The 14,475-nt window shown below is 40.6% G+C and overlaps 1 protein-coding gene across 2 annotated transcripts in view; it reads left to right on the top strand.

Moving 5' to 3' along the window:
* Nucleotides 1–14,475, top strand: part of GALNT10 (polypeptide N-acetylgalactosaminyltransferase 10) — a 124,141-nt gene that overhangs the window by 13,446 nt on the left and 96,220 nt on the right. The window lies entirely within an intron of this gene.

Here is a 14,475-nt window from a genome sequence, read left to right as displayed (position 1 = left end):
TTCTCTTCACCACCACACCCTCCCCCCATCCTCTCCTCTTAATTCTACGCGAGTAACACCCTTGTTTATCTCTGCCTTGGATTTCTCTTGACCAGAAGCTGCCAATCATGCTGAAATATGTCCAGCTAGTGTTCCTTCTGATATGTGCAAATGGGGACTGAAGGCTACCCTTGAGCTCTTGCCATCAAAGGTGAAAGACTAGTTCACTAACATACTGCACTACTTCCTGTTGCCTGTACATCTCTCAAACATTGAATGGCTCAAAACAGGGTATTTCTCTGATAAATCATAACAGGCCATATGTTGTGTTAAAATATGTTCTTGAATTGCTGCTTCTTTGAAACTTGTTTCCTGGCAAAAGTAGTTTTAATGTACAGCTTAAGTTAAAGAAAGGAACTTGGGGTTGGAGTAGCCTAAGGTCCAGATAAACTAATGTATTTCAAAAGCTTTTTTTAAAAAAAATCCTCATCTGCTTGCAGCATTGGAAGAAGGGATTTCTGCTTTAGTCTTGCTACTGTGGATGCTAAAATGGGCATAATTTCCTCCTCTACTGCAATAGCAAGCAACTCATTTATTCCTAGCTAAATTCAAGTTATGAATTCATTAGTAATGACTCCTGTCTTGCACTCATTATCATTGTGACTTGTCTACCTACAAACTTTTCTGTACAGATCTTTCCCACTTAGCAGCTTTTGAAGCTTTTTCAGATTTGTTTATTGTACATCACATGGCTGGAGTCCTTTCCATTCTGGTCAATAACATGATCACTTATAAGTAACTCAATATTTAGGAATGTAGAAATAAACTTTCTGGGGTTTGCTGGGAGGAATAACTACTTCATGGGAATTGTGGAAATATCTGTAAGAGAAAAATGTACAGTATTCAAATGGAAAACATTTCTCTCACAAAGTAACTCCAGTTAGAAATATTACATTAGTTTAGACCCCTTTCTAATAGTCTTTCTGTAGCAAGTGCCTGAAGAGCCAAATTGCTTGCCGACATCTGTACCAAAAAAGCAACTTTCCCGGTAGTACAGTAATCTGACTTTATATTGTCACACATACTCTGCCAGCTTCATGAAAAGGAACATTGAGGTTTTCACTGGTAACTAAACCCAGTGCTTAAAGATCTTAGGAATTCTCAAACATCTAATGTGCAGAGAACATCTCTTAAGGTTTCATGATTCCTTTTTGCTTAAATCTTCTCAGTTCATAAATGAGATCCCTGCATCTAGATCCATCCTTATCCTGTCAGAGTTGTAAAGGGACCTGACCTCTAAACGTTTCCTTGTAATTGTTTGCCTGTTTAGACCAACAATAGTAGTAAAAGGAATATCCGCTTTCCTCATTTGTATGTCATATCTTAACAGTAATAGCATGGCTGCTATTGAATATTATTGAACTCACTGAAGTTAGGTTCATCACTAACTCTTGATGTGGAGTTCTAGTTGTCCCTGAAGGTAAAGTGGCCTCTCCAAAGGTTGCCACTCCTGGACATTAAAAGAAAGGTAAAGGCTATGATTGGAAAAGTAGCCATAAAGCATTCATTCATTCCTGCCTCTCTCTTTCAGTGATAATTAAATGAAGCTAGGGTATTTGTGTGTTTTTGCTCATTAGCTAACTTGATGCATTGTTAGGATAAATGTGTACGTAGACTCCAGCAATCTCATGTCATTATGGGCCCAGCACACCTCTGGATGAAATTGAAAATGAAAATTTTGCTTCTCTGTTCTATCCTGTCTTATATGTAAATGTAATTTCATCACAAGCTTATAGTGAATGATTCAATGTGAGTTTTTCACACGTGCTCAGTGCTGCTGAATTTATTCACTTAGGATTGATTCAGCTTTCTAAACGAGAATAATGTATAATGCATCGCTCTGTTCATTGGATATGTAAACTATGTAATGAATCCTGTGCTTTAGGCAGTTAATTAAAAAGGACAGGAATTACATAAAGCGGGGATCATATCTTTTTTCAAAAGGTTAGGTAAAGAGTTTCTAGAGCTTAAACTTTTACTTTTTGATCAGCCTCTTCTCAAGTATCCTATGGCTAATATAGGAGACCTCTGAAAGCTCCTGGGCAATAGGGTGCTCTTAAACATAATAAAATATAGTCCAGCATTTTAAGTTTACAAGTTTATATCTGGAGTCTACACTGACTCTTGATATATCTGCTTCATACCTAAATTGTTCTACATTCCTTACACAAGAAGGTCTCTGCTCCAAAGATCTTAAAATTTAAACACATCCGAACAAGACAGTACAAGAAAAATAAAGTGGGGAAAGGTGGAGGACAAGAGTTACAATCGGATCTTGTTGCTTGGAGTTGTCAAGATAGATGCACAAGTTCTTGTAAGCTTTTTATTTAAAAAGCTATAAGTTTTCTTCCCATTAGTCTGCAGAACAACCGAGAGTCGGCATGTAGTCGGCATGCAAGAGATTACTCTGATCTGCAGCCAAAATGGTGGAAACACTTAAACAATACCCTTCAGCAAAATAAAATCTCTAAAACAGCTTTCCAGAAAGAGTTATTGCAGCTGGAACAGTAGTCACAAATGCTGGCTTGTATTCCTAGAACACTGAACTTTGGAGGGAAGTGGCTTAGCTTGCAGCAGGAGTTAGTCAAAAGATAGAGGCTTAGCTAAATCCTCTCTATGTAGAGCTGCACCATCGCTGGGATCAGACTTCGGCAGCACCACAAATTCTTGGTTCTTTGCCATCAGCTTCTGTTTTCCCCAGTGCTGCCTTTCCCTGGGAGGTGATGAGTTGGCTGTGGGAGAGCACAAAAGAGGCTGGGAAGCCTTGTTAGTGTGCAAGTAACCATACTGGGTAGGTCAAAAGTGAATCAGTCTAGGTAAGGTTTGTACCATTCCCTGGTCTAGCAAAATAAAACTTTTCTTGTTCACGTTTACATGAAATACAGTATATTGGTTTCAGAGTAACAGCCGTGTTAGTCTGTATTCGTAAAAAGAAAAGGAGTACTTGTGGCACCTTAGAGACTAACCAGTTTATTTGAGCATGAGCTTTCGTGAGCTACAGCTCACGAAAGCTCATGCTCAAATAAACTGGTTAGTCTCTAAGGTGCCACAAGTACTCCTAGTATATTGGTTAAATGTCATGCTAAGCCACTAGATGTCTAATCAGCAAACTATTATTCATTTTTAGATCCACTCATGAAGGGACAAATTCAGCCTTCAACTTTGTGCTACAGAGGTAGTCCATGCACTCAGATACTGTGGTTCTGTGGCCAACATTAATATATAAAATAAATACGCAATAGAATCAGTCTAGTTCTACTGTCCAAGGGTTTGGGGTGAGGTGGGGCTGGCTAGTTTTTTATGGGCAGAAGAACTACCGCTGACTCCTCCCCACAAGTGGACTGTATAGACTCATGGAAGACAGCCATGGGATTGAAGTGGCTTCCATGGGGAAGCTCTGTCATGGGAAAAAGATATCCTTTTGTCCATCATAGCACTACCCATGGCACATCTACCCAGAGTCCAGCCTAGCTATTTGGGCTTTGTGGAGCTAAAGATTCGCCTCCAAGTGCTAACTATGTTGGCACTTCAGCACAGTGGCATTATAATACAGTAGTTTTCATATTCTTTTATAGAGTGGATCACAACTTAACAGATTTTTGTGGACACCTTCCCGTCCGTTCATTGTGTGGACCATCTCTCCTCTTTCCATGTGCAACTGCAGAACATACGTGCAACACCTCTGGCAATTACTTATGTGGAAGAGATTAACTAGGAGAGGATGTAAATGTTTTATTGTCCTTTAATGCAATTTAGCAGCTAGAAACCTTGAGAGATGGAACATGGAGAGGTGACCAGCCAACTGTACTACACTTTTGCCATGGACTATAGTTAGAGAACCATTGTTGCAGTAATATCCCAGTTGCAGTAACATCTCAGTGGTGGTGAACAATGGACTTTCCCCAGCCTCTAACTGCTTTCTCTACTGAATACTGTTGGATATTTGCTTTAATTCACATAAGGTTATAATTGATGGAAGTTACAAAACAGCACTTCAGCAGGGGATAATTTACTACTCAGTATAAACAGTCTGTCAATCTATTTATCAAATACTTGCCCAAAAAACAAAACAACAACAAAAAAGGGAAGCCTAAACCATCTCAAAATAGTAAAAGAAAAGTTCATCTGTATCCAGACAGTTTTCTTCCAAAGGCAAAAGACCATGTGAGCTTGACTTTGCTACAAATAACTAGCAATTAATACTTGTAATTCAAGCCCTCTGTGGCTATGGCTTGGGTATTGCAAACTTTATGGAAAAATACAGTGGAAAACTTGTATACACATCTTGGGGTAAGTAAGCATGATGACATTGACAAAAGTACATAATATGTATTTTTATGACTCCACCATGTAATTGAAAAATTAACAAATGACCTATACATACATTTTACTGACTGTGGTAGGCACCCTTGTGAATTGTTGGCTTTCCTCCTCCTTGGCCATGTGTGATCTCCGAGTATTTACACGTGGCAAGCTTCCTTGGATGCTGTGTAACACATTCTGTGGGACTCCCAACTGTTCTGAAAATGGTTTTAAATGCTGCCTTAATTAAAAATAGATTTAAGTTAAGTTATTCAAATACATTTCAATCATTTCTTGAAGTCCATTGACAGCCAATAGTAAATCCCTTTCAAACTAGATCGATTCTTTACAGTCCACAGAACAGTGGGCTGCAGCAGTCAAGTCAGAATAAAATATATAATCTCTTCTTGCAGCCGTTTGGCATTTTGCAGACTGACACAGCCATTAACAGCCACTTTGGGGTATTTACGATGTTGCAGTTGTATATCTTTGCTGATGGCAATGGATACAAGGCATATTTTAGAAATACATTCCATGTGGAACGTTGAGATTAAATCCCATGGGATGTGAGGTTTGATCTTGGATGGTGCTACTCAAGACAAAAATGGAACTCTGTCCAAGTTAGAGCCACTTAAAACCCTTTTTCCTGTGCAGCCTTTGACTGACTCTAAAACGTTTTGTTGATATTTTGCATGACAGTTTCTATACTCTTAAAAAGAAAATTGTCTTGTGTAGAATCTATTGTCACAAGTCCTTGGCAGCCCACACAGTTGCTGTGGTCAAGTATTTAATGTACTTTTAATGATTTGGGACAGCAAGCCCTTAAAAGGCTGTACCATAAATACAAATTGTACTGGCCTAGGTTTCATTTCTATATCAATATCTGTGAAAAGAGCTTGCTTTCTCATTCACGTGTCATGAATAATGGAATAAGCCAACATCTAAACGTTGGTATATTTTCCTGTTCAGGCCAATACTTTGCTTTTTAAATATTCTAGCCTTATATGGATTGCGAGTGCATTTCTATTGGCAGCCTGGTATTTTTGAGCCTTGTACACTTTAACACAGATTCCCAATATGGTTATGGGAGTAAGAATTGCTCCACCTATTGTGAATAGAGTGGGAAGTGGTAGTTGCTTAAAAGCTGAAGCTCATTCTTCTTGGGCTCCTTCTAAACAAATGCAGAAAAGACCCAGTGTTGAGGGGGCTGAATTTGGATTGAGTCTGGACAGAATTTTTAGCCTATAAAAATATGACTGCATTTGAAAGATGATTAGGCATCAATCTTCCCAAACTGGATTTTTTTGGCTTGAATTGACACCGAATTTGTCTTCAAAATTGGAGCTTGAAAAAGCCACTTTGCCTGGGACCTGTAAGCATCCTTCCCTGGTGAGTACTGTTAATTTCTACAGAACCTAAACTTCCATCTCTTGTTGTTGTTTATAGCCCTTGTGGTTATGAAGATAACTTTCCAAATATGAGACCAAATGTAAGTCAATGAAATGCTCTATTCCTTAGTTTGTAGATAGACTTCCTCAGAGATGAAAGTAAAAATTGACTCAAGTTTGCACTGCTGCCATTCAGAACCTTTTGTGAAGCTGTGAAACTGCCAAGAATCGGGTCTGTTTTTTCGTGGAAAAGCTGAGTAGTCACAGGGACAGGTTAGAGCCCAGCTCTCCAGTACAGAGACTGGGAATTGTTATATCTACTTGGCAGGACATTGTGGTGCTGTTGGACCACTTAGATAAGCCAAATATGTATAATTCATTAAATGTAAATCATTGATAGTTATCAGATGCAAAATGCAAAGAAAAAATTAACGTATCAATAGCATAATATTTTACCCTTTTAATAATCTACCCATCCTGCCCTTTCTTTATCTTCTTGCCATGCAATTACTGTTATGCATAGGAGAGCCTGCTAAGTCGTCAGACAATGACAGAAAGTGTTGCTGGCAAGGTTAGGACTAGCTGGTTATCCCACTTTTAAAATTAATAATGAACCTTCATATTTACAACCAGTCCTAGAACTGGTATGGGAGGTAGCTCTGTTATACATCTAAGCATGCTAGCCAGGATTTTTAATTGAGATTAAAGACTCCCATCATGTCATTGTTTAAAGGTAATTAAGTGACTGCTGTTATCTACATGCAACTGCTTAAAAGTTCATCTTTTTAGAAAACGGGGGGGGGGGGGGGAGAAGGAGATTTATTTAAACCTTCCTAAATTTCACAGGGAATACCATGGTATATGTTTGACCTCTTCTGCCACTTTCTTTGATAGCATCTCATTATAAAACTTCTCACCTGGAGATGAAGTCAGTTTTCTAGTTTTAGTGAGTCTCCCCTGCTGATTCACTTTCCCTCTGTGTTCAGTATAAGCCCAAGAAGGTTTTTAATGAATTGCTTTAATTTCGGGAAAATTCTATCTCCAAAGCAGCAGTGTATTTTGATTATTGAGTGGGAAAAAAAGAACTAAATAAATTCATGGAGGAGAGGTCCATCAATGGCTATTGGCCAGGATGGGCAGAGATGGTGTCCCTAGCCTCTGTTTGCCAGAAGCTGGGAATGGGTGACAGGGGGTGGATCACTTGATGATTACCTGTTCTGTTCATTCCCTCTGGGGCACCTGCCATTGGCCGCTGTCGGAGGACAGGATACTGGCTAGATGAACCTTTGGTCTGACCCAGTATGGCCATTCTTATGAGGAGAGCTGGCCTAAGTCTACCTTGTACAGCTTTTCTTATTTTTAACTGTCACTTCCTTCTGATCAATAGGTGACCAAATGCTGATGGAAGTTTCCTTGGGTAGGAGAAATGGATCAGACTCTCAGGGGTAAAGGGTCAACTTGTACAGACCCCGAAGAATCTTAGTCACAGGTCTTGTGAACGTATTTGCAAACTATACACACATTCAAAAGGAAACATTTGCATATTGTTCTGTGAAAAATTCCTATTTAGCACTGGGCGACTATATAAGCTATGAGCCACAAAAAGTGTAAAGGGATGCTATCACCTTGAAATCCAATCTGTTTCAAAAACTAGTTTCAGATATTGTCAGCCCACGAATCCACCTGCCAACTTCTTTGCAGTCTCTTCATTACTATTTTAAAAACACTTTTAAACAATTAAAAAAAAATGCTTGTTGCTACAGTGTAACAAACCAATCCAACCTCTCCAAGTGTCTCGAGTAGACCAGTGTAGTGTAAGTGTCAATTGTTTTCCTCCAGTTTTAGATGTTTTCACTGGGAAGACTCTACTAGCCTGCAAAAAAGGAGAGGTAACAAGTAGGAAAATGTCTTCCTCTTGTAGGAGGTACCTACCCATATTGGTGTTGAGACCCCATGGAAAACAATATTCCCATTTATGGGAAACTGAGTTTTGGAGTGGAAGCTATATTGTGTATAGCATATGGTTTTTAAAACTTATTGGATTGGAAGATGCTTCAATGCTGTCATAATACAGAATAAAACTAGCAAGGCTTGTGGGAGTAGGGAATTTAAAAAACAAACACACACATACTGAAAAGCTCATGAAGTCCAATTAGTAGAATCCAATTCATGGGACTTTAAAAATTTAACAATAAGTTACCTTATAAAGTGTAGATCACTTGAGACTAAGCTAAGATCAGGCATATGGTTTTGATTTTTCTGTTCAAACACTGGCAATATTAGGGCCAGACAACTTTATTTTCCAGATGTACTATAACCAGCTGCAGATGTTTTAGACATTATCACTTCTAAATGGGATTTGACAAATGTCTTCTGGAAGCCAACTGCTCTGTAAATATTATAGGTGCTGTATTATGAGGAAGTGGTAAAAATAAAACTTTTGAGTCAAGCTTCCTGTATCTGAACCCAGGAGCTTTACCCTATATCCTCCTTTAGGATTTTTTCCTGCTGAACGATCTTTTGTGATCCTGTAAGATATTGACTTCACTTTATGGGGACAGCCGAGTTTTGGGGACAGATGCCGCCATGTATCTTCTGACAGGTTAAAGTGACAGTGCCTCCTTACACAGCTTTTAAAGGTGACTGTGATTTGTATGGCAAGGTGGTCTGTGACTGGTTCAAGACACAAGATCACCCAGCTCCAGATTAGAACATTCATAATACACAGAGGCATGCTAACATCTTGTCACTAAAATAAAAATGTTTAAAATTTTTCAGTCTGAACACTTAAACACTGAGTTATTTGAGTATGTCATCATGGATCACACTGTAGGGTGCGTATACACATTGTGCGCAAGCTCAGAATCTTTGAATAGCCATATCCAGCAGGACAATGTATGTGCTTACTGGTCCCGTGGGAGAGCATAAAGGGTGGAGCAACCCCAGACTTTCCTCTGTTCCGTCTTACTGCCCATGGCAGCAAGACAGAACCTGGACTGTCAAACCACCTCTCCTTTTTGTTCTAAGTTTCTTTTACTAAACTTTTTGTTGGTGGTTCTCCCCCACTTAAGAAAGGGGGAGACCCCACTGTACAGCAGCAGGGTGAGGCACTTCACGCCAACTCTTAGCAATGATGGTCTGTAAATCTACAAGGTTTAATCCCTTTCCTTCCTGTTATGGCCTAATGTCCTTAATCAGTGGATGTGGGAGATGCCTTTTCTGGCTCAGAACACATTCATAATAGTGCATCTGCTGCTGCTCCTCATCCCACATCTGGAAATGCCAAGAAACAATGCATTCTCCATACTGGAACCAAGAAGACTGGTGGTAGGGGCACTGAAAACAGACAACACACCTCTGGTTCCAGCACTGAGAGAAAACCTGAAAGGGTGCCGAGGCTGTTGGCACTAGCACAGAGATCAACACCAACCACGTCACTGTCTACATTGGTGCTGATCTCTGTGCAGAGCATGGTGCATGCAGTCCTCTTCTGAGGCTGAACAGTGCTCCTGAGCGGAGTCCCAGTGTAGCTCAGTGTTCAGCAAGATCATCCCGCAAGGGGGGCCTGATGCTGCAGATAAGCTCTTGAAATCCTCTTCGACGATGAGGGGTGGGGCCAAGGCACCAGCAGCAAAGAAGGCTTGAGAGAAAATCGTACCAGTGTTGACACGAACACCTGCCCTGGTACCAATGCTGGAACCAACGACTTGCCTTTCCCAGACCTGAAGTACGCCTTTGATGAACCTCTTTCACTCTGTCACTCAGACTGGTGCTGGCATCAGTCCCACCATAAACACTGAAACTGCATCCATTTGTGCCTCCGTTGCAAAGATCTACTTCTCATCATCACTAGGCCATTCCTCCTCCCCATCTTGAGCAGAGCAACCCTGGCCTGAGAGAGAGACTGTACACCAAGGGTATTTTGTAGATCGTGGCAGGACTGGCAATGGAAGGGCCAGACTGCGGGTGATCAATACCAGTACAATCTGCTGCCAAGGCCATACTGGCCTTATTAGGGACAGCTTTCTTAGAGATCATGGAGGGGAGCCTCCCTCACACCTCCCAGTGAAGAGATCTCTGTTGTTGTTGGCATCGGTAGCTAAAGTGACTGAATAGCTGAAACTGGAGGCACCTTTTGGTGAGGTAACTCTAGAGACCCTCCAACTACCTCTCCACCTAAAAAATTATTTTTCCCAGAAGAAGCAGTCACCCTGGCACCAGCCACCTAGGGCTTTTGAGCCTTCCAGGAGCTGCTCTCAAGGTTGGCAGGCACATTGATCGTTGAGATGGTGATTCAAGGAAATGGCCATAAATTGTTTGATATCCTCAGTGCCTCTTTGCCCACAAGAATTGCCCTTCCAGTCAGTGAGGGTCTTCTAGATCCAGCAGAAGTCTGTGGTTGGCATATGCAGGCCTTGCTCCTCCCCACCTCGTAGCAGGTGGAAAAGTGCCACCAAGTCCTACGTAAGGGTTTTCAGCATTTCTGCACACATCTGACACTGGGATTACACGTCTCTGCAGTGTAAGACCGGACTCGATCCACCAAGGGGACTCCAAGAGAAAAGGACCTTCTTGGCCAAAAGACTTATTTGGTACCCCTCCAATTTCACATCACAAATTATCAAGCCCTGTTCATGTAGTATAATTCTTTGGAGTGGAAAAGTGTGACCCTCTTCCTTCCTGTAACCCCCTCAATGTTTTCAGAGCCACCGTCAGATTCTTGTATTTATATTCCAGTATCATACCCAAAAAAACCTTCTGGTACCAGACATCTCAGACAGAGAACACCGTCTGCTTCTCATGGTTGCCAGCATAAGTATCTGCTGAGAAAGCAACTGCGTTATTCTCAGAGACACCCATCCTACCTTTTTCCCAGAGGCAGCTGATTTGGTGAAACAGCCACACCAAAAGCACTTGGGAGTTGACCTTCAGAAACCTCCTCTGCCCTTTCATCAGACCTGGGTAGGTATAACAGCTGACTAAGGAGTACTATACATCACTGCCCACAGCTATCTAATTAAGTGTACATAAAACTCCCCAGTTAATAGTGATCAAACTTTTTGAAATGTACTTCTATCTTTGCCAGCAAGGTTCCTAGAAAGTCTGACCAGGAGAAAAGAGGAGGGATTGTGTTTTTAAATAAAACTTTTCAGCTCTATAACTTTTGTGCAAGGGTACTCTTTTGGTGAGCAGATAACATTAGTGTTTCAGAGCTAGGTGTCTTTATACGTACAAGCTAGGGCTGCAGCTAATTTGTACAACACAAGATGGCTAAAGGAAATCTTCACTCCCTTCCACTATAAACTCAAGATCCTTCTTCAGACTTTCTATCTAAGCTTGCTCTCCTCCCGATCCCAGTATCTGCAAGGAACTGGGGAGCCACAATTCCAAGAAAAGATTAGAGATGGAAGCATCAATGGGTGACTACTTGAGCAGGGACTGAACGTTTTGCTTGAAGGAACACGACCCCCTGTGATCCAGCAGGGAACGTATCGAACGAAGTGCAAGCCTAATGATTTGGACTTTGTAACTTCACATTAGTGTTTTAAAACTGCTTAGCCATAATCCTCCTAGCAAATCTCTTTGTGCTTTGAGACTGCAAACATTCATAGCTCTATGCTGGTTCTGAACATAGACTGGTTTGACTGACTTGTTACAGCTGAACAAAGGCATTCACTGGTGCCAGAGAGAGAGGATCCAAAAAAGCAAATTCCTCTTATTTGTACAGGAGCTGAAAATGCTTCCTTGCATCGATGGAAGTTAAGAAATAAAACATCCATCCAAAGGCTTTGGTTTTGACCCTTTCCAGTCACATAGTGGTATCCGTAGTTGTGTGTATCCTCTAGGAGCAGGGGAGTTCTTTAAGGAAAGCTTGGACTGACCCAGAGCCATGAGCTGCATCCTCTGGGCAGGACGTACTTCCTTGGCTCAGTGAGCATTTTAGAAATGGGCTGAAGTTCGCTGTGTATATAATCAGCATCTATTTTTTAATGACTGCTGCTTACATGAGACGGGTCAGTCATTGGTATCAATGTCCTATTTTGTCCCAGTTGCTTTCGATTTGAACCTATCACTGTAGTTTGTTTATGTAGTATAGAGCTGTTGAGTGATGAAACAGTGGATACCATCTATCATGTAATAAGAGTAAAGTCAGGCATGTTGGTCGAATAGAGTATCTCCTGTGACTGCAAAAAGGGCGTTGGGGCTGGATGATAGTTTTGAGAGGTACAAGACTTGTATATCTGATTTTTGTATTGTAGAGAATCTGCTGAAAACACTAAGAACGTAACAGATGATATAGCTTGAAGATATTTAGAAGTGGGTAATACGTTCAGATTAGCTTCATTACACAATCTAACCTGATAAATATGCATGAATATTTTACCAGCCCCTTTGCTGTATCCTCACCAGTTTCTACTGTAATTCCAACAGGTATTTGCAAAAAGGGATTGTACAAAACAATCTGCATCAGACTCTGAAGTAGACAGAGTGGCGTAAAAAGCAAATGGCAAGCATAGCTGTTATGTTTGCAGCCAAGCTCAGCGCTTGCCTGAACTCTTTGAATGGATAGTGAAGAAACAATAGGTGTCATTGATCTGGATTTCTAGGGAGACGGTTGGTTTTTCAACCAAAGACTGTCTAAGGCCAGGAAGCTTAGTAAACAGAACCAGTCTCGCTAGAGAACCATGCTGACTTCTTTTTTAATTGTGAGGGGTAGTAGTGGAAAAGTGCTTACAAACTTTAAGTTTAGTCATATAAAACTACCTAATCTTGTGACTTTAGAATAGTTATCTTTGAACCCAGTGAAATAATTTGTCCTTGTGAGAGCCCTGAGGACACTCTGCAGTACAAATTCTTCACTTCCATCTTTTTTGGGGGTCTCTCTTTATGGTCTCCCAACATACCAGTGAAAATTAGACAGGAAACTCTTTTGCAACCCCATTGTGCTGCTGTTTAGTTGGCCAGGATGAGACGCTCCTCAGGAACACAAAGTACCCCTTTCTTTCCTTTTGCCCATCCATGCAGAGCTGGACAATACCGCTGCAGAAATCCATTTCCCATTGCAACAAAGCCTGTTGCCAACTGTGTCCACATATCTATTCAGGAGACACCATCATAGGGCCTAATCACATCAGCCACACTATCAGAGGCTCGTTCACCTGCACATCTTCCAGTGTGATATATGCCATCATGTGCCAGCAATGCCCCTCTGCCATGTACATTGGCCAAACCGGACAGTCTCTACGTAAAAGAATAAATGGACACAAATCAGACGTCAAGAATTATAACATTCAAAAACCAGTCGGAGAATACTTCAGTCTCTTTGGTCACTCGATTACAGACCTAAAAGTGGCAATTCTTCAACAAAAAAACTTCAAAAACAGACTCCAATGAGAGACTGCTGAATTGGAATTAATTTGCAAACTGGATACAGTTAACTTAGGCTTGAATAGAGACTGGGAGTGGATGGGTCATTACACAAAGTAAAACTGTTTCCCCATGTTTATCCCCCCCAGCCCCATTCCTCAGACATTCTTGTCAACTGCTGGAAATGGCGCACCTTGATTATCACTACAAAAGGTTCCCCCCGCTCTCCTGCTGGTAATAGCTCACCTTACCTGATCACTCTCGTTACAATGGGTGTTACTGTACACACTGTTTCATGTTCTCTGTGTATATATACATCTTCCCACTGTATTTTCCACTGAATGCATCCGATGAAGTGAGCTGTAGCTCACAAAAGCTTATGCTCAAATTGGTTAGTCTCTAAGGTGCCACAAGTCCTCCTTTTCTTTTTGCGGATACAGACTAACACGGCTGCTGCTCTGAAACCTGTCAAATATACTACTTTTTCATATAGATTTCCTTAATAAAAGAATGGGGCAATAGAAATTGTACAGTGGAATTTCTAATGGGCCATTCATCCGCCCGCAGTGTCACTAGTGCCTCCTACTGGATAAAACATCAACTTGCTGTAGCGTGTATACTTCCTGTGGTGATTGGAGCCTTCAGAGAATATAAGCCTTAAGATAACACAAGTATGAATGCCTCCTCAGTTTGAGTCATTTCTAAAAAGTATTTTGTGACATTTTCCACAAAGCATCAGATAGCCTTAATAATGTAGGGAAAAACAGAGTGGAGACATGATATATTAATGTTCTGTAATTTTTACAATAGAACTAAGACTTAAAGTTGAGATTATTTGTGTTGCTTAAAAACTAATATTGAAACGGCACAACATTAGAAAAAATCTAATTCTCTTTTATTTCCTTTGCGAAGATGAGCAGAGTTTATAAGATTTACTTATAGGAAGCATCTTAACATAAGCTAAAATTTTGGCTCATTCCATTTCTTCTGTTGAACAGAAAAGTGATCTCTGATCCTACCTCTCTAGCTGAAACAATCAGCAAAAAGTTGGCTTTGTTTGGGTATAGGTTTTGGGTAATTTCCTAGCCCTTTAGTCTAAGTGGGATGTGTTGGCTTGTATAAAGTAATTTTACTGCTGAGACATTTTTTAATATTTTAATGTCTACAGCTCTTATGAGTTATGGTCTTTCCTATGTTTGAAAGAATCTTCATACTTGCCCTTCATGGATGAGATGTTTTAGCTTCCTATAATTAGAGCCACTGTATAAATTACTGTATAAATTATTATTCCTGACACTATTAGAGTACTCCTTGCTGAGGATGGTGGATTAAGCAATGAAGGCTTTAACTGCATGTGTGTTGCCACTTTGCATTCAGT

This window comes from Natator depressus, chromosome 8 (genome assembly GCF_965152275.1).
Source record: "Natator depressus isolate rNatDep1 chromosome 8, rNatDep2.hap1, whole genome shotgun sequence".
NCBI classification, from domain to species: domain Eukaryota; kingdom Metazoa; phylum Chordata; order Testudines; family Cheloniidae; genus Natator; species Natator depressus.
The sequence above is the reverse complement of the archived record's forward strand: the minus strand, read 5'-3'. Positions and strand labels throughout refer to the sequence as shown.